Genomic DNA, 27414 nt, shown 5'->3' on the forward strand with positions numbered 1-27414 from the left:
TGCACCAGGGAACTTTCTAGAGGTTATAAAAATGTTTTAGGTCTTGTTCTGGGTGGTGGTTACATGAATGTATAGCATTGTCAGCATTTATTATACTGAGCACATGAGATTATGAATTTCATGTATGTAAAGAATATATAATCAAAGATTTTTTAATAGTACAAAATAAAGGTGTGGAATAAAGTATGCAGTTCGTATTAGGTGACATTCTCATTGCAAATAAAACCTGATATAACTTATGGGGTACCTCCCTGAGTCCAAGGAAAAGAGGTGACAGGGCACTATAGGGAGAAGAAGCAGTGAGGCTATGCAGCCTAATAGGTTGGGAGAAGGAGCAGCTCCATTTGACTAGAGTGAATATTAAGGAAGTGGCAGGAAATGAGGACAGAGAAATTGCTAAAGACACATCAGCAATGGCTTTATGTACCAAGTTAAGGAATGTGTACTTTACCCTAAGGATGATGAGAAACTTCCCTAATATATTTCAGGGCTTAAGTGGCCCTCTTCTTCTTATAAGGACATCAGTCATTGGATTTAGAACCCAACTGATACAGTTTGGCTGTGTCCCCACCCAAAATTTCATCTTGAATTGTAATCCCCATAATCCTCATGTGTCAAGGGCGGGACCAGGTGGAGCTAATTAGATCACGGGGGCAGTTTGCCCGATGCTGTTCTTGTGACAGTGAGTAAGTCTCACGAGATCTGATGGTTTTATAAGTGTCTGGCATTTCCCCTGCTGGCACTCACTCAGTTCTGCCACGCTGTGAAGAAGGTGCTTGCTTCTCTTTTGCCTTCCACCATGATTGTAAGTTTCCTGAGGCCTCCCCAGCAATGCAGAACTGTGAGTCAATTAAACATCTTTCCTTTATAAATGATCCATTCTCTGGTATTTCTTCACAGCAGTGTGAGAAAGGACTATTACACCATCCTATCCAGTCTCATTTCATATTAACTTAACTAATATAATACTTTATTTCCAAATAAAGTTACATTCTGAGGTTCTGGATAGATGTGAATTTTGGGGGCATACTATTCAACACACCACAACACAAAATAGTGTCCCCCCAAAATTCATGTCCACCAGAACTTCAAAATGTGACCTTATTTGGAAACAGGCTCTTTATAGATGCAATTAGTTACGTATGAGGTCATAGTGATTAGGATGAACTCTAAATCCAACAACTGGTATCCTTATAAGAAGAGGAGAGGACACACAGGGATATATATAGGGAAGAGGACCATGTAAAGACAGAGGTTGAGACTGGACTGAAGAAGCTATAAGCCAAGGAGCATCAAAGATTTCCAGGAGCCATCAGAAGCTATGAAGAGACAAGGAACGGTTTTTCCCTTGAGCCTTCAGCAGGAACATGGGCCTGCCAACACCCTGATTTTGGAGTTCTAGCCTCCAGAACTATAAAAGAAAAAATTTCTGTTGTTTTAAGCCACCAGTTTGTGATAATTTGTTAAAGTATGCCCAGGAAACTAATGCAATATTTAACCCACATTCTGCTTTTTGTGTTAAACCTGTGGTAGTGGTTTTAAGGCATGTCTAAAAATTTTTTTTTTAATTCCTCCCTTTGTATAGCCTAATTCCTCTCCCCTTGAGTGTGGGCTGGAGCTAATGACTTGCTTCTAATGAATAGAATAAAGAAGAAGCAAGAGACTTCAAGTCACCGGCCTTGGAGACCAGGTCAGAGGTTGGCAAACTGTAGTTCTCAGGCTGACTGCCTATTTTATAAATAAAGTTTTATTGGAACACACCATGCCCATTTATTTGTGTGTTGCATGTGGCTGTTTTTACACGACAACAACTGAGATGAGTAGCTGTGATACAGACTATAAGGCATACAAGCCTAAAATGTTTACTCTCTAGTACTTTAAGAAAAAGTTTGCCAAACTCTGAACTAGGTCATAAGAAGCACTGCAGCTTTTTGCCTGCTGTGAATAACTTGCTCTAGGGGAAGCCAGCTGCCTTGTCATGAGGACACTCAGATGTCCCTGCAGAAAGGCCCATGTGACAAGTAACCAAGGCCTCCTGCAAACAGCCACGTGAGTGAACAATTTTGGAAGTAGTTCCTCCAGCCTTCAGGGGACTACATCCCTGGTCAACTGCTTGACTGCAACTTAATGAGAGACCCTGAGCCAGAACCACCCACCCATGCTGCTCCTAGATTCCTGCCCCTCAGAGACTGTGTGAGATAATAAATGTTAGTTGTTTTAAGTTGTTAAGTTTTGGGGCAATCTGCATGCTGCAGTGCACAAGTAATACACTCATCTGTCCGTTCTGCAGTTTTCAGTGCAACCTGCAAGCTGCTCTATGTGTCTTATCTATGCCACAGGCTTTTGCTATTTTAGAAACATACTGGGAAATGAGACTTTTATATAAAGAAACTCCAGGATGACACAGACAACACTTTTAGGAAACAAAGGACATTGGAAGGCAAGAATATTTTCATAACTCTGCTAACTGTCTAATACAATACTAGGTATGATTGTTGCCACTGATATTAGGTCTAAAATCACGCTTATTTGAGTCATCAGGCAAGATGTTTGTTATGCTACTCACTATTATTTATACAAAAAGGAGTATTAGAGTATGCCATTATAATCTTTATTAGATGCTTTCTATAAATGTTTTCTATAAATGTAAAGCAAGTTGTTTCCAGATGGAATGGTGTGAAGTTCTGTGGGTGTATTAATTTTCTCTTGCTGCATAATAATATAATCACAAACTTAGTGGCTCAAAACAATATACCTTTGTCACCTCGGTTACTGGGCATGGCCTACCTGTGTCCTCCTCTGAGGGTCTCACATAACTTCAGTCAGGGCTGCGTTCTCATCTGGATGCTTAACTGGGGAACTCATAGACCTAAGTTATTAACACCATTCAGTTCCTTGTGGTTTTAGGGTGTGGTTGTAGTACCAAGAACTATAGTTTTATTATTTTGCTTTTTTCTCCCTGTTGGCTAAAGTCTGCCCTTAGGTCATAGAGGCCACCCACATTTCCTTGCCACGGGGGGTTCCCCAACATGGCCACTAGCCTCCTTACAGCTAGCAAGGGAGGGAGAGACTCCATGCAAGTGCTCCAGCTTTATATAGCATATTCATATATTACGTGCATGTAATCATGTTCATCCCAGCACCTTTTCTGCATTCTATTGATTGGAAGCAAGTATTACACTCAAAGAGAGGGAATCACACAAGGGTGTGAACACTAGAAGGTAAGGATCATCAGGGCCACCTTAAGAGTTTGTCTGCCATAATAGGCCTGGAGATTATGCAACTCCTACTTGCAGGGTGGAATTAATGCCTTATCAAAGATGGTTTCTGTACCTAAGAGGCAATGGAGTGCCTTCTTTTTATTTTTTTTCCAACTCTGTGCTGCAAAAGGGTGACTCTCAGCAGGTTTTTTATTTATTTATTTATTTATTTATTTATTTATTTATTTATTTATTTGAGGCAGAGTCTCGCTCTGTCGCCAGGCTAGAGTGCGGTGGCGTGATCTTGGCTCCCTGCAACCTCCACCTCCCAAGATCAAGTGATTCTTCTGCCTCAGCCTCCCAAATAGCTGGGACTACAGGCGCACGCCACCATGCCTGGCTAATTTTTGTATTTTTAGTAGAGGTGGGGTTTCACCATGTTGACCAGGATAGTCTCAATCTCTTGACCTTGTGATCTGCCTGCCTTGGCCTCCCAAAGTGCTGGGATTGCAGATGTGAGCCACTGTGTCTGGCCAGGTATTTTTTAATGACTGGAAATGGAATAATAAAAAGCAGGAGGGTAAAAAATATACATGAACCCAAAACATACCTTCAAACTGGAATGTACTGTAGCTAGAAACAGCTTGGCATGCAGCTAACTAGATTGACCTAAGCAAAGGCTTCCTGCCTATGAGGAGCCAAAGGTGCTATTTTTAGGAGCATAAAGGGAACCCATTTCCAGGAGATCAAAGATACGGTGCAAAAACTTTTATTATTTGTTCCAGTAAATATGATAGATCACAAATCTACCTTGCTATAGGATATGCATGCATTCATTCATTTAGAAAATTGCTATTAAATGTTTCTCTCACACAAGGCCCTTTGCTAGGTGCTACCCAATTTTGCATATGTTGATGGAGTATGTCCGAGGGAAAGAGTGCCACCATCTACTGTCTATACCTGCTATGGGTCTGGGAAGAGGCATAGAGGCCTAGAAATGTGCCTAGCGTTTGCTAGTCCTGGTATATAGTTTTTTTCCAAGAAGTTTGGTGGTAAAGAAAAGGGTAGTGAGTCGATAAGTCAGAAGAAAATTTTGAAAAGGAGAGACATGGACATGCTTATAGGCAAAGGAGAAACCCAGCCAATAAGAAGAGACATGATGATCTGTGACAAAAGAATCTGTTACATAATAGGTGCTCAGTTAATTATCGTACCCCTCTCCTTACACAGTTTCTCCTCACTTCTTTTTTTTTTCTTAAACATATATTACTCTGCTCTACTGTATGCTATACATGGCAGTAGATACCAAACTGAATATGCGCTTGACCCCTTTCCCTTTATGCCCCATCCAGCTTGGAAATATCATTAGCCATTTATCACTTCCGCCACCCCTTATCAGCCTTTGGTCTGTCCTCCTCTGACTATGCCCAACACAGAGTACCTCCTTAATCATATTTTCAGCTACCATGTTGATTGCTTTGCATCCTCAGTCAGGCCCTCACGACTGATTGGTGGCCTTCCATTTCTATCTGTCGTTTCCCACAGTGGCTGTCGAAACCTCTCTTAACGCCATAGAATCCCAAATCTGTCACCTTTTCCTTTCACCAGGTGATCTGCCTTCTATAATGTTGGAAATGGGATCTCGCAACTTCATTTCTACTAATCTCATTTTTTTTTTTTTTTGAGACAGAGTCTCGCTCTGTCGCCCAGGCTGGGGTGCAGTGCAACCTCTACCTCCTGGGTTCAAGTGATTCTCCTGCCTCAGCCTCCTGAGTAGCTGGGATTACAGGCATGCGCCACCAGCTAATTTTTGTATTGTTAGTAAAGACAGGGTTTCACTATGCTGGCCAGGCTGGTCTTGAACTCCAGACCTCAGGTGATCACCCACCTTGGCCTCCCAAAATGCTGGGATTATAGGCGTGAGCCACTGCGCCCAGCCCCGTTTCTACTGATCTCATCATCTTTTATTGCCATCTACACTTTTCTGTTTTCTCTCAAAAAAGTACACACACACACACACACACACGTAAACACATACACCTTCTTCTGGTTAAGGCTTTTCATTCCAAATCCTCCCACCTCCTCAAAGTTTATCCCAGCCATGACCATCCCTCACTCTAGTGAAAAGACACACTATCTATTACAGCGTAGTGCAGGGGTCTGCAACGCCCTGGCCACTGACTGATGCTGGTCTGTGGCCTGTTAGGAACTGGACCGCACAGCAGATGAACAGCAGGCCAGTGAGCTAAGCTTCATCTGGTATTTACAGCTGCTCGCCATCACTTGCATTATTGCCTGAGCTCCTCCTCCTGTCAGATCAGCAGTGGCATTAGATTTTCATAGGAACAGGAAACCTATTGTGAACTGCACATGTGAAGGATCTTGGTTGCGTGCCCTTTATGAGAATCTAATGTCTGATGATCCGTCACTGTCCCCCATCACCTCCAGATGGGACTGTCTAGTTGCAAGAAAATAAGCTCAGGGCTCCCACTGGTTCTACATTATGGTGAGTTGTGTAATTATTTCATTATATATTACAATGTGATCATAGAAATAAAGTGGGCCGGGTGTGGTGGTTCACGCCTATAATCTCAGCACTTTGGGAGGCTGAGGTGGGCAGATCACGAGGTCAGGAGATCGAGACCATCCTGGCTAACACAGTGAAACCCTGTCTCTACTAAAAATACAAAAAATTAGCCGGGCATGGTGGCGGGCGCCTGTAGTCCCAGCCACTTGGGAGGCTGAGGCAAGAGAATGGTGTGAACTGGGAGGCGGAGCTTGCAGTGAGCCAAGATCGTGCCACTGCACACCAGCCTGGGTGACAGAGCAAGACTCTGTCTCAAAAAAAGAAAGAAAGAAAGAAAGTGCACAATAAATGTAATGCACTTGAATCATCCTGAAACCACCCCCTCCCATCCCGCGCCCTGAATCCATAGAAAAATTGTCTTCCACGAAACCAGTCCCTGGTGCCAAAAAGGTTGGAAACTGCTGGCATAGTGTATTACAGAGTCATTTTCAGGTTATCTTGCTTAAATTAGAAGGGAAAAAAATTGTAACAAGTTTTGTTTTTGTTTTACCTCACATACCTATTATTTATTTGTGGTGAGACATTTAAACTCTATTCTAGCAGTTTTTCATGTGGTGTGGAATACGTTGTTATTAACTACAGTCACTGTGTTGTACAAGAGCTCTCCTGAACTTACTCTTTCTAACTGAAGTTTTGTATCCTTTGACCAACATCTCCCCAAAACCCCAATAACATGTTTTTTAAAGTTAAAGTAATTTGGTTAAAATAGCAGTGAACATTTCTTACCTTATCAACTTTTGTAACTTTTCCCAAAAGCAATACATTTGTACTTCACAGATAATCTAGAAATTTATATTAAAAGAGAAGAAAATAAAACCACCAGTCTCTCTATATCCAGAGATAGGCATGATATATGTATGATCTAAATCCTTCATCCTTCTAGTCATCTACACATGTTAGATCACCTGGTATCCATTATTGTGTTGCTTGCCTTTTTTCACACTTTGTCATGAATATTTTTACCTGTTCTTATACATTTTAATATACAACCTGTAAAGGTTTTAAGTGTTCTATTGAATAGTTTTATCATAATTTATTTAATACCTTCCATTATTAGGAGTATTACATTATTCCCAGTTATTTTTGTTTTAAACAATTATGTGACGAAATCCTTGTAGCTAGATTGTTTTGCAGAGTACTGATTAATTATTTAGAATTAATTTCTCAAACTTGAATCTTGGGTCAAAAGATATTTACATTTTAAGTCTACTGATACCTATTGCCAAATTGTACTTCAAAAAAGATGCAGCAATTATTTAGCCATCAGCAGTATAGAAGAGTACCTATTTTGCTATACCCTTTCCAAAGGGTGCAACGTTCTTGTCTGTGAATTGCTTGTTCGTTAACCTTTTCCTCCTCCTCCCTCTGCCTTATTAGTATGTTTATCTGTCTACCTTGATAATTTTTGAACTCACATTTGTTCAAATTAGTAAAAGTGAATTTTGCACTTCATTTTTCTAATACTTTTGAATTGAGGTGTTCATAACACAAAGGAAGATTTGCTTTTTTTTTTTTTTTTTTTTTTGACAGAGTCTTGCTCTGTCACCAGGCTGGAGTGCAGTGGTGTGATCTCGGCTCACTGCAACCTCCACCTCCCAGGTTCAAGCGATTCTCCTGCTTCAGCCTCTCAAGTAGCTGAGACTACAGGCATGCACCACCACGCCCAGCTAATTTTTTGTATTTTTAGTAGAGATGGGATTTCACCACGTTGGCCAGGATGATCTCGATCTCTTAACCTCGTGATCCGCCCGCCTCAGCCTCCCAAAGTGCTGGGATTACAGGCATGAACCACTGCGCCCAGCCGAGACTTGTTTTCATATTGAACAGACTACAGATTATGTATATAGATATAGGTATATCAAGGTGAAGCTTTACAAAGCCATTTAATACTGTTCTGTGTAGCTTACTTTATTTCTTTATACATCTCTATTTACTCTATTTCTTATATGTTGCCTTATTGATCATCATTCAGAGGCCTGGAATAATTAATACTTTAGTTAAAGTAAAGCATGATATTGATCTCAGTCTACTTGTCTGACTTATAAATTATTCTTTAATACTAGCCCATTTTCTCTTTCACATTTTTAAAACATATTTGTTAGGTTTGCAGTAGATGGCAGCAGCAGAAAGCATTCTTTCATTCAACTGAAAATGTCATCAGGGATTTTGAGGGAACAATACAAAAGAACTTGCCCTAAATGTGAAGAACTTGTAATGGAGGCAATTTCAGAAATATCAATGTAGCCAGGCGCGGTGGCCCACGCCTGTAATCCCCGCACTTTGGGAGGTTGAGGCGGGTGGATCACCTGAGGTCAGGAGTTCAAGACCAGCCTGGCCAACATGGTGAAACCCTGTCTCTACTAAAAATACAAAATTAGCCTGGTGTGTGTGGTGGTGCATGCCTGTAATCCCAGCTACTTAGGAGGCTGAGGCAGGAGAATTGCTTGAACCTGGGAGGCGATGGTTGCAGTGAGCCAAGATCGCATCATTACACTCCAGCCTGGGCAGCAAGAGCAAAACTCCGTCTCAAAAAAAAAAAAAAAGAAAAGAAAAAATAAATAAATATAAATGTAGCATGAAATTGGTGACTATTTTATACCCCAACTAAGCAGTGAGCTCCAACAAATAATCTCCTGGGGAAAATGGATTTAATTTTTCAAATATTGCATTGTTTACTAATTACAGTATATTTTACTGGTTTTCTGGAATTCTCCTTTTTCCTCCTACCTCTCTTTATATTTACTTACAGTGAAAGCCACTTCAAGGCACCAGCCTCTTTTCTAGACAAATGGCCCTTTGCAGATGACCATTTATTATGGAGCCTTGAGTAATTTAATAAACTAAAAATACATGCTCAGAAAATGTGGCCTTTTTAGGCCCCTGCTTCCATTTTGAATGATCTTCAATGGAGCTTCATTTTGCTCATTTTGAAATTTAGGCTCAATACATCTCTTGAGTATTTGTAATAATTTTCTCTAGATCATAACATTCCCCCTAAAGTTAGACAAGCATTTTCTGTAATTCACTCATGACAGGAGCAAGCAACACTACCACAGGGGACCTATGGACATGTCACTTTTCTTTCCAAACTATACTAACAGGTGGATATTCTGTCCCATAGACCACGAGGGGTGGCTAAAAGATAGGCCTGGCCAGGCATGATGGCTCACCCTTGTAATCCCAGCACTCTGGGAGGCCGAGGCTGGTGGATCACGAGATCAAGAGATCGAGACCTTCCTGGCCAACATGGTGAAACCCTGTCTTTACTAAAAATGCGAAAATTAGCCGGGCGTGGTGGTGTACACCAGTAGTCCCAGCTACTCAGGAGGCTGAGGCAGGACAATCGCTGGAACCCGGGAGGCGAAGGTTGCAGTGAGCCGAGATCGCGCCACTGCACTCCATCCTGGCGACAGAGCGAGACTCCATCTCAAAAATAAATAAATAAATAAATAAATAGATAGATAAATGAAAGATAGGCCTAGTGGTTATGGGTTTTGAAAAGAAAAGAGGAGCACTTGGTACTTTGGCTGGTTGAAAAGCTAATGGTGTTTTCAAAAGCAGAGAAATCAGATTGTTCTGAACTAGGAACAAGCAGAGGCTATAAGCATATGGTACTGTAATCAAAGGCTTCCATTTCTACCTATTCTTTTTAAAACAAATTTTAGATTCAAGGGGCACATGTGCAGGTTTGTTACATTGGTATATTGTGTCATGCTGGGGTTTGGGCTTCTACTGAACCCATCACGCTAATATTGAACTTAATACCCAGTAGATGGTTTTTCAGTCCTTGCTGTCCTCCCTCCTTTCCTCAGTGTCTCTTATTTCTATCTTTATGTCCACGTGTCCCCATTATTTAGCTCTCACTTATAAGTGAAAACATGTAGTATTTAGTTCTCTGTTTCTGCATTCATCCATTCAGGATAATGGCCTCCAGCTGCATCCATGTTGTAGCAAAGGACATGACTTCATTCTTTTTATGGCCGTGTAGAATTCCATGGTATATATGATCTACCCAGTCTTAAGACTGTCTCAAAATAAAAAAGAACAGATTGAGATTCAACTAACTGAAGATGGTCTGGAGTGGTTTTCAAAAATTGTATTTTGGAGTGAAGAATTTTTTTACCCTTAATTCCATCCCAGCCCAAATTCTTTGTGTGAGATATATTAAGGAAGGAAACTTTTCAGTTCTAGACTGTAAGCTTCTTCAGGGCGGGGACTGCGTATTTATCATCAGATCTCAGCTCAGTGCCAGCACATACCGAGTGCTCTGAAGAGTTTCCTGAATGAATAAATGAAGTTAACTGCCTTACAGTGACTCTTTCCTTTCATGCCTCCCTAAGACTCCCCTTCTCCTTATATGCCCTTAGCTTGCTGTGTGCATATGGTGCAGTAGGCAGGAACTCTTCCTGCTCCACCAGGACACAGCTTAGAAGAGAGGTTTCTGGTAAAGAATGTCTATTGCTGGTTAGTCAGCATAAGGGAGACCCCGAGGCCAAAGCCTTCTGAGGTGGTTTTTAAAAGATTAAAGCATCAAAATTTTCCAGGCCACAGAAAAATAGAAATTTTTATAAGAATTTAAAATACATTTCCAGACCCTAGCATATTTTATTAGGTTCAACAGAGCACTTATGAATTGATCCAAAGATTCTCGAATCATATATTTCCAAAGCACTTCTGTTGTCAGAACTGCTTCTGTGACACCTTTTTTTTTTTTTTTTTTTTTTTTTGAGACGGAGCTTTGCTTTTGTTGCCCAGGCTGGAGTGCAATGGCGCAATCTCGGCTCACTACAACCTCCGCCTCCTGGGTTCAAGCGGTTCTCCTGCCTCAGCCTCCTGAGTAGCTGGGATTACAGGCATGCATCACCACGCCTGGCTAATTTTTTGTATTTTTAGTGGAGACGGGGTTTCACCATGTTGGTCAGGCTAGTCTCAAATTTGCGACCTCAGATGATCCACCTGCCTCAGCCTCCCAAAGTGTTGAGATTACAGTCATGAGCCACTGCGCCCAGCTTCCTATGACACTTTTTTTTTTTTTTTTTTTTTTTTTTTTTTGAGACGGAGTCTCACTCTGTCGCCCAGGCTGGAGTGCAGTGGCGCGATCTCGGCTCACTGCAAGCTCCGCCTCCCGGGTTCACGCCATTCTCCTGCCTCAGCCTCCCGAGTAGCTGGGACTACAGGCGCCCACAACCGCGCCCGGCTAATTTTTTGTATTTTTAGTAGAGACGGGGTTTCACCGTGGTCTCGATCTCCTGACCTTGTGATCCGCCCGCCTCGGCCTCCCAAAGTGCTGGGATTACAGGCGTGAGCCACCGCGCCCGGCCCCTATGACACTTTTTTGACCATTTTCACTTATATCTTGTTGGATCTCTGACTATAATTGCTTGGGTCCATGTTTCTTGTTTGTTCATCCTTGTTTTAATTATACTATATGGTATGCTAGCATTTTCTCTTATGTTACGTTTCAGATACTTTTGAGACAAAATATGTGATTTTCACACCAATCAGAATGGCTATTACTAGAAAGTCAAAAAATAATAGACTCTGGCAAGGTCACAGAGAAAAGGGAACGCATATACCCTGTTGGCAGGAATGTAAATAGTTCAGCCATTGTGGAAAGCAGTTTGACAATTTCTCAAAAAGCTTAAAACAGAACTACCATTCGACATAGCAGTCCCATGATTCAGTATACACTCAAAGGAAAAGAAATCGTTCTACCATAAAGACACGTACATGCATATAATCATCACGGCACTCTTCACTGTAGCTCAAACATGGAATCAACCTTTCAACAGTAGACTGGATAAAGAAAATGTGGTACATATACACCATGGAATACTACACAGCCACAAAAAAGAATGAGATAATGTTCTGTGCAGCAACATGGATGGAGCTGGAGGCCATTATCCTAAGTGAACTAATCCAGGAACAGAACACTAAACACCACATGTTCTCACTTATAAGTGGGAGCTAAACATTGAGTACACATGGACAATAGACACCAGGGCGTATTTGAAGGTGGAGGATGGGAGGAGTATGCAGACTAAAAAACTACCTATTGGGCACTATGCTTATTACCTGGGTGATGAGATAATCTGTACACCGAGTCCCCATGACACACAATTTATCTGTATAACAAACCTGTACATGTATGCCTGAAAATAAAATAAAAGTTTTTTAAAATCTGATTTTAAAAATTCTTGTTGGCTTTCCTTTAGAATTGAGGACAGTTTTCTATGTCCCAGGATTACTGAGTGAATGTTAACTGACTCTGCCAAAGAAAGAGGCAGTATTAGTGGTCACTGTTATCCACAGATGGGATGATGTCATGCAAAGAAGATCCCAGGAGACTGGTAATCAATTCCTGGCTCTGCCATGAATTCCAAGACTGTGGACAAATCTCTGAACTTGTATTTATTCATGTGTTAAAAAAAGGAAGACAGAGTAGCTTGAGTTTTAATATTTCTCCCAGTAGGCCAGGCGCGGTGGCTCACGCCTGTAATCCCAGCACTTTGGGAGGCTGAGGCGGGCGGATCACGAGGTCAGGAGATCAAGACCATCCTGGCTAACACGGGGAAACCCCATCTCTACTAAAAATGCAAAAAATTAGCCGGGTGTGGCAGCAGGCACCTGTAGTCCCAGCTACTTTGGAGGCTGAGGCAGGAGAATGGCGTGAACCTGGGAGGCGGAGCTTGCAGTGAGCTGAGATCACACCACTGCACTCCAGCCTGGGTGACTGAGCGACACTCTGTCTAAAAAAAAAAAAAAAAGATTTCTCCCAGTATCTTGTTTCTCTGAGTAATTAATTCTCATAATGTCTAAAGCAATTATTTACTGATCTCATTTAATAAATAGCCACGTAACACCAAGTAGCAGGATGTATTAGTTGGGATATAGAGTAAGTAGCAGCAACAGAGTCTCAAAAAATTTGGTCCCTCATAAAAGGAAGAACACTCATAATTAGCAACCCTAAAGCAGGCAGATAATTTAGGACAGATAGACAGCTTTGATTCACTAGAATATTCAAAGCCCAGGGTTACTTCTATTTGTTGTTCTGCCATTGCCTAGGGTGTTGTCATCATCTGCATAGTACAAGTTGACTCAGTGTGGCAATGGGGAAAGAGAGTCCAGGGCAGCAGCTTCATCTCTAAGAAAACCCAGAAGTTGCAAACATCACTCACTCACATCTCATTGACTAGAACTTAGTCATGTGGTCACATGTACAGCCAGGAAAGTACAGAAATTTTTAGCAGAGTAGCTATGTACCTACCTAAAACTTTAAAAGTAGGAGTGGGGGCCGGGCGCGGTGGCTCACTCCCGTAATCCCAGCACTTTGGGAGGCCGAGGCAGGCAGATCACCTGAGGTTGGGAGTTCGAGACCAGCCTGACCAACATGAAGAAACCCCATCTCTACTAAAAATTCAAAATTAGCCGGGCGAGGTGCCGCATGCCTGTAATCCCAACTACTCAGGAGGCTGAGGCAGGAGAATCACTTGAACCCGGGAGGCGGAGGTTGCAGTGAGCCAAGATCACACCACTGCACTCCTGCCTGGGCAACAGAGCAAAACGGTCCATCTCAAAAAATAAAAGTAGGAGTGGGGATCAAGGATTCTCTTACCTAAAGGAAAGAGGAAAGATTGGATACTGGAGGACAATCTCTACCACTATACCTTCTGTTATAATTTTAAGCCACTAAAACAATTTTTATTTTCCTATTTATTGTGTTTCTTGTCTAGTAAAATAGGCTGAGATCAGGTTCTGTGATTTATCCATATGTGTATATAAACCAGCATATGTTAAGTTATCTTGAACATAGATGGCATGCATTAAAAATATGTATGCTTGATTTATATATTGATGTTCAGAGTATCTAAATCAGCACTGTGGCCAGCCCCCTTCCTCACTCCTATATTCTCCTGGATCTACTTATTACTTGTTTAATGAATGCTACCTGTATAGCTTTAATTCTTAACCTAGTTGAACAGAATAGATTGGAACCTATGAAATAAAATTTTAAAAATGCAATAGAAATTGGTCAATTCAGGGTAGGTTGCTGCTAGTAACGACTACTATCTTTTACTACTTGATGTAAAGATATTACTATTCTATCTTGGAGTAGAACAATTACACGTAATGAAAAACCAAGAGCTTTCCAATGTGGCTTCATTATTTAATTTTAAGTGTATTTCCTGGACATAAAGTATAATTACTTTCATGAGTACACTTTAAAACAGAGTTTTTCCCTGAAAGATTTTTGGGTTCTGCCCCCTCTGTCCCCTTCATCAGTGCTAATAGTAAAGAGATGACTATAGTGCTGGGTATTGTTAAAAGAAAAACTTCAGCCAAATTAAATTTAAAGGAGTTTAATTGAGCAATGAACGATTCGTGAATTCAGCAGCCCCCGGAATCACAGCAGATTCAGAGACTCCAGCGCAGCCATGGGATGGAAGAGGATTTATGGACAGCAAAAGGAAAGTGACAGTACAGAAAATGAAAGCAAGGTGCAGAAACAGCTGGGTTGGTTCCAGCTCGGCATTTGCCTCATTTGAACGTGGTTCGAACAGTTGGCTACATTTGATGGGCAAAACCCAGTGACTGGCATAGGTGTGGGCTACAGTCGGTTTACACCTCCACTTTTTACAGTTTACGATGTACAGAAAAATCTTTAGGCCAAACTTAAATACATAAAGAGGCCGCTTTAGGCTAAATTTGACTTAACAGTGTGACTCTACATAGTATGGACCTGTTTATGGATGGTTATATAAGGCTCATTTTAAACACTGACTTCACAGTTTACTGATTCAGTGTTAATATCTTATCATCTTTAACTTCTAGTTCTTCACTTGCTGTACTCACACACTGTAATCTTATATTAGAATGAAAAGTACTAATGTGTGCCTTGCCAGTTTTACATTTGATATGGACCTTGGGGGAATTGTCCCTGCTCTCTCATATCCAGTTTCCCCAAATCCTTCCCCTTCAAGGTCTACCTCCTTATTGAAACTGACCATAACCACCCCCGCCCCCACCCACCCCAAATGGTCATTCCATCAAAAAGAAGAAAGACTTAATTCAAGCTCTGGGTAAGAGAGTGGCAGTGCAGACTGGGGCTAGTAGAGCAAACTGCAGCATTAGACCAGGCTGTGTTTGTGTAAGGACAAGCCTTTATTCCCTTCACAAGTGTGCCAACTTGCCAAAGATAAGTAAATCATAAGAATCGGCTATCGTCTGGTCTAGGAAGAGCGGCTCTTGGCCTTGACTCAGCCTCACTTCACATTCCCAGAGCTCTTGATGAGCCTCAACTTGAGGCATCTTTGTTCTTGTCATATATGTCTCCAGGGGACTTAGATGTTTCCCTAAGGGACGGGACATACCTATCTGCCAAGGGTCTGCTCCTACCTCTCTATGTCAACAGAGGGCAGCAGAGAGCACCACCCGGTAGCCTAACCTGTAGGCTTCAAACCAGGGCAATAGCAATCCAAGTGCCTAGGGAAGCAAATGCATGGAGAGTGTACCCGTTGCCCCCATTCGTCCCGTCCCTTAGGGAAACATCTAAGTCCCCTGGAGACAAATATGACAAGAATAAAGATGCCTCAAGAACAACACAGGGACTGTTATAAGCATGGGTGGCAGGGTACTAAATGTGTTGCTGTGTGTAGGATGGTCCCATGCAAGGAAGACTATTCTTGCCCCCAAATTTCAGTTACCTTTCTAGTAGTATTGTTTCCCAAATTCAGGTAAAACATTCCTGTCTGCCCCACTAATTTAACATCTACACCATTTTGTATAGTTACTCATCTCACCAAAGCTCCTTGATACTTAGGGATTGGCTTTTTAATCTTTGCATTGCTACTTCTTAAAAATTTATCTTTAATTTTACTCATTGGATGATGAAAAACAGGTCTTTAAAGGGGGAGGGTTAATGGGTCACGGATAGAATTTAAAAGTATAGTCAGTTTTCAGTAGATAACAGATAAAAGCTATATTAGATGAGCCAATCTCCCTGGGGCCCTTATTTTCTTACATGTAAAATGGAACTAACAACTACCCTATTTTAAAGAAATGTGTAAACTGTAAAGTGCAGTACAAGGTCATTTACAAAGAATGTCTAGGACCAGATTTGCTCCCAATTATTATTTCTGGAATTTAGGTATCTGAACTTTCAAAAGAGTGCAATATAATGAAGATACATTAAGGCCGGGCACAGTGGCTCACACCTGTAATCCCAGCACTTTGGGAGGCCGAGGTGGGCAGATCACTTGAGGTCAGGAGTCTGAGACTGGCCAACATGACGAAAACCCGTCTCTACTAAAAATGGAAAAATTAGCCTGGCGTTGTGGTGCACACCTGTAAGCCCAGCTACTCGGGAGGCCGAAGCAGGAGAATCGCTTGAACCCAAGAGACGGAGGTTACAGTAAACTGAGATCACACCACTGCACTCCAGCCTGGGCGACAGAGTGAGTGAGACTCCGTCTCATAAAAACCAACCGAACAAACAAAAAGCAAAGAGAACTCAGAATTGACTTTAAAATGAAAGTCAGAAAAAGGATAGGTCACAGGAAAAATATGCTTTTATAACCTTTGAATAGAGAAAAATAGAAAAAAAATTAAGAGATTCAAAGTTATAATCTGTCAACCACAGAATAAGAATAACCTATGAGAAAAAGCATGAAATTCAGAAATATAAAATATATGTTTAGTTATAGTTTTAATTATGAGGTTATTAAGTAACATAACTAACATTGTTTACCATGTTGAGGTGCTATGCTATACCTATAATTACTTCCATTTTGCAGTGAGTCACAGAACATTTAAGTAACCTTGCCCAGGGCTTCAGAATTAATGTATCTTAAAGCCTGGATGAATTGAGATAAACGGTAAAAAGATTTCTGTGAAAGTCACTGACTTCAAAATATCAAAGATAGAGCTTGCTGTTGAGAGGAAATATTGGGTCTTTAAAATGTTGAACTTTTGATAATGACAAAGATAATAACAATAAAGTGTAAACACCATGTAAGAGTTAGAATGTAAGAAGTGTAAACACCATGTAAGAAGACAGAATTTGAAAGTTAATCTACCAACATATTGAAATTATTAGTGTCAAAAAAGGAATTCTATAGTACAGGGAATCTGATTTTAATTTGGTTTTATTGAATAGGATGAAAGTGAATCAGTTAATGACATTGTGTTAATAAGGACTCTTTTGGCTGCAAGTGACAGAAACCTATATCAAACTGGTTTAAGTTTGTGTCTTTTTTTAAAGGGAGTGGGGAGGAAGGGATTGATTGACTTATGTAATTGGGAGGTTCAGCAGAGTAACTGGCTTCAGACAAGACTGAAGTTAGATGCCCAGTGGCCTTTTTCAGGAATCTGTCTTCTTTCCTTTATCTCTGGTCTGCTTTCCTCTGCCCTATATATGGATGGAGACGACAGCCCTCTGCCTACTTGTCCTTACAGCTAGTGTCCTGATGAAACAAATGTTCAGCCCCCACCCTATCAATAGTTGTCAAACATCCTGGGGATGACTCGGATGATGCTTATTGGCTGGCTTGGAGGATGTGTCTATCCTTTCACTAATTATTACGACCAGGGAGTTGAGTTGACCAGCCTTGTGCCACGTGGTCACTCTTGGAGCACTCTCCATATGAACTAAAAGTAGGGGAGAGATAGTTCTTTCAAATGGGGAAGATACAGAGGCAGACTTTATGTATGTATGTATGTACGTATGTATTGAGATGGAGTCTTGCTCTGTCGCCCGACTTTAAAAGGCAGATATCCACTACTCTGATGTTTTGGTATTGAATTCTGTAACCTGCAATATGTGGCTAAAGTGGAAATGCCAACTTGTGTCTAGCTAAATAAGGGGAGAAATTAAAACAGGATCAAAAGAAGGGAAGTTAGACAGTTAAGAGGTTTTTTGTTTTTTTGGTTTTTTTTTTTTTTTTTTCTCTCTCTCTCTCTTTCTCTTTTTACATGAGCTCTAAGAAAGTAGTATGAATTCTAGGCCAGGTGCGGTGGCTCACGCCTGTAATCCCAGCACTTTGGGAGGCTGAGGTGGGCGGATCACCTGAGGTCAGGAGTTCAAGACCAGCCTGGCCAACATGGTGAAACCCCGTCTCTACTAAAAACACAGCAAAAATTAGCTGCATGTGGTGGCGGACGCCTGTAATCTCAGCTACTTGGGAGGGTAAGGCAGGAGAATTGCTCGAACCCAGGAGGCGGAGGTTCCGGTGAGCTGAGATCATGCCATTGCACTGTAGCCTGGGCAACAAAAGTGAAACTCCATCTAAAAGAAAGAAAGAAAGTATCAATTCTATGTGGATGAGTAAAGTAATGTATAAAGTCTTCTTTTCTCTTTCAATGTATAAAGTACCTTTGCAAATTCAGTATATTATTTTTAATCCTACAAAGGTTCGGTTTATGGTATTTTGCCAGAATTTGTATGTTATGGAATGGTGTATTTTGGGGATGGTAAATATTTTATTAATTGAGAAATCTGTCTGCTTTTGATTTGCTTCAGTACATTTGCGTTATCAATGAGAGAAGAATCTTACATCCCTCTGTGGCAGTTATCCTTTTGATAGGAATAACACATTAAAGCTTCATTAAGCTATTAAGATTTATTCTGAATAGCGCATAATATCATAAGCAATTGCTTTTCTCCAGCTGGATAGATATTTTATTATCCTTTAATAAAAAATATTGAATAGTTAAGTCCAATTAACTCACGATATTCTTTAAAGTTTGCCATAATGTGTACCTTTAATATAAAGATGACTGTAGAATTTTAACATGAGGCTTTAATCTTCTTAAAAGTTTACAGATATGTATTTAGTGCAAATTTTTATTTATAGCGTACCTTTTCAAAAAGAGTTTGAAGTGCTTATCATAAAAAAATGCATATAATAAGGTTAACAATAGAGTAATCCAACCCAAAACAAGGACGAGAAAGCAAGTATGCATATAAATATATAGTTTTGTGCTTAGCTTATTTTAAAGCATATGAATTTTAAAGTTGGCTCTGAGCTTCCCAGCAGCAGGGTCGAAAAAATGAAAATTCAGTGGATTACATTGTAGTCATCTAAAAGGTAGACAGACACCTAATAATTCTTCAAGAACAGAAAATTTTTCCTTCATATTAAGTTGTAAAACAAATTCCTCATATGAATTCCTTACATGGAAGATATCATTCAAGGTAATGGACAACACAGAAGCAATATGAATCTTCCTTATAATAATTTTTAATAAAAGCAAGACCATAACACTCAGTGATAGTTATTCTGCTAAGGTGTATTAGGCTTATTATATTTAGATAGCAGGTAGCTTTCTGATGATCTCCCTTGACAAAAGGATAGATTTGAGTGAGCTTATAAGGATGTTTTCCCTTAGATGTTTCTTAAAAATCACTTTCTCAGCTAGGCATTTAATGGGAGCTGGACAGGGAAAAAATGACAGTATAATAATAATCTATTGAGGTCTTTGAATATTGAAATTCAGTTGTTGACCAAGGCTCCATATACTTTGGTGTGGAAATAGGGTTAACATTCTGATATGAAAGTGGAGAATTCTGACCAGTATTCCCAACTAGGAGACAGACTGTTTTCCAAATTAATTCACATCATTTTATACAAGCTACGTCTTTATGTAGAAAAAATGTAGCTGCTTTTTAAAAACAATGAATAGAGCTCTTGATCAGCTAGCATAACTACCTGAAGATTCCCTGGATCTGTTTCAGAACCCCAAAGATATTCCCCAACCACCTGAAGGAAAATGACTTGGATGAACTTTCCTTTGGAAATTGGGTCACGAATAGATATTTTTAGAATTTCCTGAAAAGATTTTGTACTAGTCTGTGTTCACGCTGATGATAAAGACACACCTGAGACTGGGCAATTTACAAAAGAAAGAGATTTAGTTGGACTTACAGTTCCACGTGGCTGGGGAAACCTCACAATTATGGCGGAAGGCAAGGAGGAGCAAGTTACATCTTACATGGATGGCAGCAGGCAAAGAGAGAGTGAGGAAGATGCAAAAGTGGAAACCCCTGACCGTGGGGATTATGGGATTATAATTCAAGAGGAGATTTGGGTGGGGACACAGAGCCAAACCATATCAGATCTGTTCAAGATTTATTATAAGCAAAATAAAGATGTTGTATTTTTCCTATGGTTCTGATTCCTGGATCTGCACAGTTGTTGAAATTTCCCTTGTTGAGAGAGTAGCAGAATCTCAATAACAAAATAAAACCAGCTACCAGTATCATTTACTGAGTATCTTCTGTATGTAGATACTGTGTGCAACTCTTTACATGTGTGATAATATTACTTTAACCTTCACACAATAATATAGGCTATTATTGTCCCCATTCTAATAATGAGAAAACTGAAACTCAGGTTTACCTGAATAGCCATAACTAATAAGTGGCAGAAACAGGATTTGAGCCCAGATCTCTTTACCAGCTTTTAACCACTACACACTGTTGTCTGTGAAGGAAATTTGAGTCTCCATGTATTAGCATTTGAGATCACTAAACTCTTTCTTTTTCCTGGCATTTCTGACAAAAATTGCCCATGGGTCATGATACTTCGGACTTTGATTCTGTCTTAAATGAGTTGTTTTGCTTTTTTAAAAACACATTTTTTCATCAAAAAAACTCCAAAACTAGAATAGCTTATATTTTTATAGCAGAATTTTTGTACCTTAATTTCTACCTATAGATTTTTATCTAATAATTAGTTTTAAATATATTCGTGCATAACGAGACTAGAGTCATTTTCCAGTTATTACTGAAGTTTGAGGAGATTCATTTGGTTCTTAAAAGAGCTTACTCACCTTGATAATGGCTTTGCAGTCCTCTACGCTTAGTATGCCCATGTACTGAAATTAAAAATTACTTATAATGTTGGAACTTGGCTTGTTATCTCTAGAGTTGCATTGTTCCATACCATAACCACCAGTTACATGTGACTATTTTTGGAGTTAACTAAATTTAAATCACTTTACATTAAAAATTCACTTCCTCAAGAACACTAGGCATCTTTCAAATGCTCAGTGGCCACATGTGACTACTGTGTTAGTGCAAATTATGGAACACTCCGTAATCACAGCAAGTTCTCTTGGGCTGTACTTCTCTAGAGTATACATTTTTCATGCCTCTATCTCCTTTCCTATCTTCTGCTTCTAAAATGATAATGACTTCCTCCAAGACTGAGTTCTATATCTTCCATAATTTGATGAGACAGCTTATCTTTCCAATGATTTCCCATGATAGCTGACATGGAGGAGTCTTTGTTGGCCTAGCTGATGTTCCTGTGGTATGGGAAGCATGCTCACCCAGGCCAAGTTTATCTTACTAAAGCGGCAAGTCCATAAAGCCAGCAAGTTTTTATTTTCCAGGTTATATATTGAGCCAAGAATCTTAGGTGACTGTTATTAGAAGCATTTATAGACCTTGTTTTGTTGAAATGCTTCAGAGACTACTCCCATCCCTAGTAGACTTATTATTAGTAATTTTGTTGCTATCAAACCTTACAGAAAACCTTCTACAACAGCTTTAGCCACTTTGTTTTGTTTTGTTTGGAGAGGGAGTCTTGCTCTGTCACCAGGCTGGAGTACAGTGGCGCGATCTCGGCTCACTGCAACCTCTGCCTCCTGAGTTCAAGTGATTCTCATGCCTTAGCTTCCCAAGTAGCTGGGATTACAGATGTGCCCCATCATGCCCAGCTAATTTTTGTATTTTTAGTAGAGACAGGGTTTTACCATTTTGGCCAGGCTCGTCTCAAACTCCTGACCTCAGATGATCTGCCCACCTTGGCCTCCCAATGTGCTGGGATTACAGGTGTGAGCCACCACACCTGGCCAGCTTTAGCTGTCTGTAAAAACAACAACAACAACAACAATAACAACAACAGCAACAAACAGCTTTATTGAAATATGATTGATGTAGAAAAAGCTGTAAATATTTAATGTGTACAACTTGGCTGGGCGTGGTGGCTCACATCTGTAATCCCAGCACTTTGGGAGGCCGAGGAAGAAAGATCATTTGAGCCCAGGAGTTTGAGACCCACCTGGGCAACATGGTGAGACCCCATCTCTACAAAAACTTATTTAAAAATTAGCCAGGCATGGTGGTGCATGCCTGTAGTCCCAGCTTCTCGAGAGGCTGAGGCTGGAGGATTACTTGAGCCCAGGAATTCGAGGTTGTGAGCCATGATCGCACTACTGCACTCCAGCCTGGGTGACAGACAGTGAGACCCTGTCTCAAAAAAAAAAAAAAAAAAAATATATATATATATACACACACACACACACACACACACACACGCACACATACAACTTGATGTTTCTTGGCTATCTTATTGACGTAGTCCACAAAAAGTTTGCCTCTTTCTATTAGTCTGTACTGTTTTGGAAGAAAAAAATGTTTTTTATAAATCTGATTCTTTTAATGTATCCTGGTTGGCTTTGGTCATTGTTAAAATAAATAGAGATGTATATTCTTCATCTTTCCATTTGCTCGTTCTTTTTTATTATTATTATTTTTTGAGACGAAGTCTTGCTCTGTCGCCCAGGCTGGAGTGCAGTGGCGCGATCTCGGCTCATTGAAAGCTCCGCCTGCCGGGTTCATGCCATTCTCTTGCCTCAGGCTCCCAAGTAGCTGGGACTACAGGCGCCCACCACCACGCCCGGCTAATTTTGTTTTTGTATTTTTAGTACAGACGGGGTTTCACCATGTTAGCCAGGATGGTCTCGATCTCCTGACCTTGTGATCCGCCCACCTTGGCCTCCCAAAGTGCTGGGATTACAGGCGTGAGCCACCACGCCCGGCCTGTTCGTTCTTAAATAATGTGGTTCACTCAGGCCTACTGGACGTGTACCAAAACCGTATTTGCCTTTAGCACTCCCATGTTACCTAAGTAAACTTCTTTGGCCTATGTTCTTTGTAGTGACATTCCATAATAAGCTCCTTTAGAGAAGTTTGTTGGCTATGCTGTTTGCCAACAATATTCTATTGCTTCAGTATATACGGTACACTGAATACCTTTGCTGTGTGTAAAATAATCCTGAAAAGTTTTCCTTTTCCAAATGAGCTAAGAAGTGTGCAATACTTACTAGTGGTCAGGTTTAGACCCTCCAGAACCACTTAGAAACAGGCCACCACTTTCCTTCTCTCACAGTTGTGTAAATAATCTGATTGAGAAATAGAGCAGATCTCTGTTCAGAATGTTCTTGGTCACTGGACACCTCATAACTGAGGCTTTATATTAACCACAATCGTTCTAGTTTCAAGGATTTGAGGCCATTTCCCAAGTTCAGAAAAATCATGGTCAGTATTTGTCAAGTATTAGTCGTTGTGAAGTGTAGTGATGAGGAGTGGGGACAATAAATATATTCATTTCCAATTTTGCATAACTGAAAAGTGTAAAAATAAAGAAGAAAGAGATGCTTTTCGAGTGAATTTAATACAGCTGTTTTTGCTGTTAATAATAAAACATCTTACTGAAACCAAAATTTGCTCAAAGTTTCATTAAGCACCCTTTCGGAGCTGTGTCTCAATCGACTGCCAGAAGTTGAATAAACCAATGAGGAAACACTGTACACTACTTAAAAGTAGTAGTAAATTTTTCTTCCATATCCACTTTTGATACATCATGAAGGTCAGCAAGATGTTACTGCTGTACAAAACAGCTACATTCATGCAATATTATTTTCCATATGCCTGTTTTCTTAGTTACTATTGTTCCCATGCATTCTTCCTGACAATTTTGCTTTTACAAGTCGTGGTGGGCAGGGCATACATGTCCACTAGTCTGCTAGTTTTAGAAATGGTTTTCCTGACTTTGATTTGTTTTTATCGCATCAGGCATATTGCTGAGCAGTAAGAAAAGGGTTGAAGAATTCTAATGAATAAAAGATGGGATTTCTTCTATATGCATTTTTGTTAGCCTTGATTCCACCGAAATTCTATTTTGATTCCTTCATTCAATAGCAATAATAATTTTTTATGACTATCACAGCTTGAAACACACATACACACACACGCGCGCGCACACACACACAAACACACTCTCAAGCTGCCAGTCTGTCTTAAGGCAGTGGCAGATGCCTGATTGGCGGGCTCTGTTTATTCTGTGACCAGATTCCTTCTAAAAGAAGGAAGGCCATGTCTGCCTGAAGCCTATTGGCCAGGCCTACTCTGGGCCCGCCCCTCTTTTTTTTCATGGCACACACCACAGCGAAGTCTGTGCGGAATCCTAAACCAGCCCAATTTACATCCATTCATGAATCTGTGACGTCAGCAAGCCTTTGGGCTCCTTTGCGGTGGGCTGGAGGATTGTGTGGGTGGAATCCCCCTCCCCTTTATTTTTCCAATTCTGCAAGGCTTTTAAAATTAACCTTACATCTTTTCAAAGCAAGAAAATGGAACAGCATGTGTAGGAATTCTTCGTTGTTGTGAGTATTGCTCTCTGTTTTTCCTGTTTCATCAGCATTTATTTCACAAGGACAGAGAATGTGTTTGTGATTTGAGGTGATTAGAAAGCTGATATTATTGAGGGCGACACCGTGAGAGAGAGAGAGACAGAGAGACAGAAGCGGAGAGAAACCCGAAACCCCGTTACAGCTAGGAGCCTCTGAAACTGACAGCTGGTTTTCCTTTGCTTGTCTGCCTGCTAGACGTGGACATTTTTCATTTACGGTTCTGCACGTTACCTCGGATGCCTGCTTGGCTTTCCTTAAAGGGAGATTTATTTCTCTGAGAGGTGATGTGGATGGTATTAGCGGAAAAGCCCAGAACACCAGAAAGGTGCTGAGAAAAGCGGGGCCCGCAAGACAGAGCAGGTTCTATCCTGCGGGACACTAGTCTTCCTTGCGGCCGTTCTTTCTGCGGTTCCTCACCCTTCACCTTGCCTTTGTTTCATATTGTGTAACAGTCAGTATCTTGCGATTGCAATTTGGGGAAGATGAATACTTGTTCAACCATTTTTCAAAAGCTCTTATGACGGGAGCCATAGTGGTGTATTTATATATATTCATAGCTCTTCTTTATGTCACTCTCTACACTTTATTTATAGTGTCAAAAACCTAAAAAGCTGCATTAGAGGGAAAGGGGGAATTATCCTTACACCTGAGTTTTTCAATATCCTCTAATGAAAACTAAGAAGTGGTTATGTATGTTCCACAATTATATTGCATAGAAATGCACACGAGTGTTTTCCTAAGATGAACTTATTAGCTGAAAATAGTTTATTCCACTGTGTTGGGGAAACATGGAAAAGTTCTGACATGTTCTAAGTGTGAAGCTGGTTTGATAGTTTGCTACTGCAGTTTTAACAAAAAGTTAGTATTTGTAATTGAATTTGTTTTTCAAGGGTCTGGTTTATTCTGGTGAAAGTTGTGAGAGTAAAGAAGAGGGATGTGACACTGTGACATGTTCTGCCCCTGGGGCAGCTCCTCAACCCGAATAATCTGACAGCATTTTCCAACTGCTTCACTTTGAGCAATTTATATGCCTGTCTGCAGCATGTACCCAGGTGTTCTTTTTGGTGAGAAAGCAAAATGCCTGATATTTCTTATAGTCTAGGCTGTCATGTTTACCTTGTAAAATCAATACTTAATTTTTAGATTTTTCCATTATCTTTTCTCGTGAAGCAAGACTTCTAAATTATGGCTATAATATGTTTTGAATTGTTGTTCTTAATGAATCTTCCAACTGTAAACTCATCTAATTTCAAACTTATCATACCCGAGGATGTAACATTGTCTTTTGTTTCTCATCTTGATATTACCATCAATCGTTTTGTATTTCTGAGTACATTTGAACTTGCTGGAGTAATAGAGGGAGAACCTCTGCCTGATTCTAAATCAGATCTTTGTCCTATACTCAGACAATTGTGGTTTCATATTTTACTATTTTTTATTTGCTGTGTTTAACAAATGAGATAACATTTTAGACACAATATTTGTAAACACCTTGACTTATTTCAGCATTTTCCTTTTGTGTATACCTTCAGCGAGTTTGTTGAAAGTAGCAATTTCCAAGTAATTTTAAATTATTGAAGTCTACTAGCTCGAAAGATCAAATTCTTGGGATATTTTTAAAATGTTGTTTACATAATCCAACTCATCTTAAAAAATGTCTTTGATGCACATTTTGCCAAAAAAGAGCCTAATTTCTGTGAAAGAAATACTGTATGTACTTTGGATTTACTAAAGTAAAACTGTTCCTTTAAGGCACAGAGCAGATATAGAATCCTCCTCTCCCCCCACTCCTAGTGACTGTATTCTACATTATATTTATCTTCATGTATAGTGTACTTGTAGGGAAAAAAACAATAACTCTTAATTGTTTAATATCAAACAATAAAATCCTGTGTATCAGTGACTGTCAATAGATGGCTTTCTGTTTAAAAATTGAAGCTACTCCAGAAGTAGGAATTAATTTATTTAGTAAACAAAGTCAGTCAAACCAGAGCCATGTCCTGGGGAACTGTCAAAAGAATGGTTCCTAAGGGCCAGAGGCCACATCCACTGGTAGATGACAGAACAACCATACTTCGGATGACAAAACCGGTCAGTTTGGTTTGCACTGTGTGCCTGTCCTCTTTCTATGTGCTTCAGCTGAATTAATTGCTTGGTGAGCTCAAATAATTCAAGATAACCAAGATGACCAATTCTGCCAGGTGGCAGCCTGATCTTGCAATTTTGATTAAAATAAAGAACATTCCCCAAGAACACTTTGTTGCTTTAAAAAAAAAAAAAAATTCAAAAAATACCACACCCTTGTTCTCTGCTATTATTCTGTAAGAATATGGGGGAGAAAAAAAATTGAGAAAATGCAGTCTTTGCTCTGAAGGAATCTAGAAAGTAAAATGCCAGAAATAAACTTCAGTATTAGAATTACCTTTGGAACCTTTTTCCCCTCCCTCACCCACAGCCTCCACTCACCTCTCCTCCCCTCCCCTTCTCCCTCCCTCCCTCCCTTCCTTCCTTTCCCTTTCTCTTTTCTTTTTTCCTATTTAATGGTTTTTAGTATGTTCACAGAGTTGTACAATCATCATCACAGTCAATTTTAGTACATTTTCATTATCACAAAAAGAAACCATATACCCATTAGCAGTCACTCCTCATTTCTCTTCACCCCCCAGCCCTAGGCAACCGCCAATCTGCTTTCTCTATATATAGCTTTGCTCAGTCTGGATATTTCATATAAATGAAATCATACAGTACATGCTCTTTTGTAACTAGCTTATTTCACTTAGCATAATGTTTTCAAAGTTTATCCATGTTGTAGCCTGTATCAGTGCTTTTCTTTTTATTGTCAAATAATATTACAGTGCACCATATTTTACTTATCCATTCATCAGTTGATAGATATTTGGGTTTCTGCTTTTTTGACTATTAGAAATAATGCGTCTATGAACATTTGTGTACATATTTTTGTGTGAATTTGTTTTAATTTCTCTTGGGTATACACCTGGGACAGGAACTGCTGGCTCATTATAATTACTATATGTTTAACATTTTCAGGAGATGCCAAATTGTTTTCCAAAGTGGCTGCACCATTTTACGTTCCCATCAGCAACATATGAGAATCCAGTTTCAGCACATCCTCTTCAACACTTGTTATTA

The 27414-nt window shown here is 40.1% G+C and overlaps 1 protein-coding gene across 7 annotated transcripts in view; it reads left to right on the plus strand.

Annotated features, from left to right (window-relative positions):
* LOC105480146 (mitogen-activated protein kinase kinase kinase 13) overlaps positions 1-27414 on the plus strand; it is a 196876-nt gene that overhangs the window by 56042 nt on the left and 113420 nt on the right. For 3 of the 7 annotated variants that reach the window (XM_071091402.1, XM_071091403.1, XM_071091401.1), the window contains exon 1: positions 22113-24237. The exons of the other annotated variants lie outside the window; for them this stretch is intronic. The gene's annotated coding sequence lies outside the window, so the exon portion shown is untranslated. Of the gene's footprint in view, positions 1-22112; positions 24238-27414 lie in introns of those variants that run through there. 7 annotated transcript variants of the gene reach the window in all.

Source organism: Macaca nemestrina, chromosome 2 (genome assembly GCF_043159975.1).
Source record: "Macaca nemestrina isolate mMacNem1 chromosome 2, mMacNem.hap1, whole genome shotgun sequence".
NCBI lineage: Eukaryota > Metazoa > Chordata > Mammalia > Primates > Cercopithecidae > Macaca > Macaca nemestrina.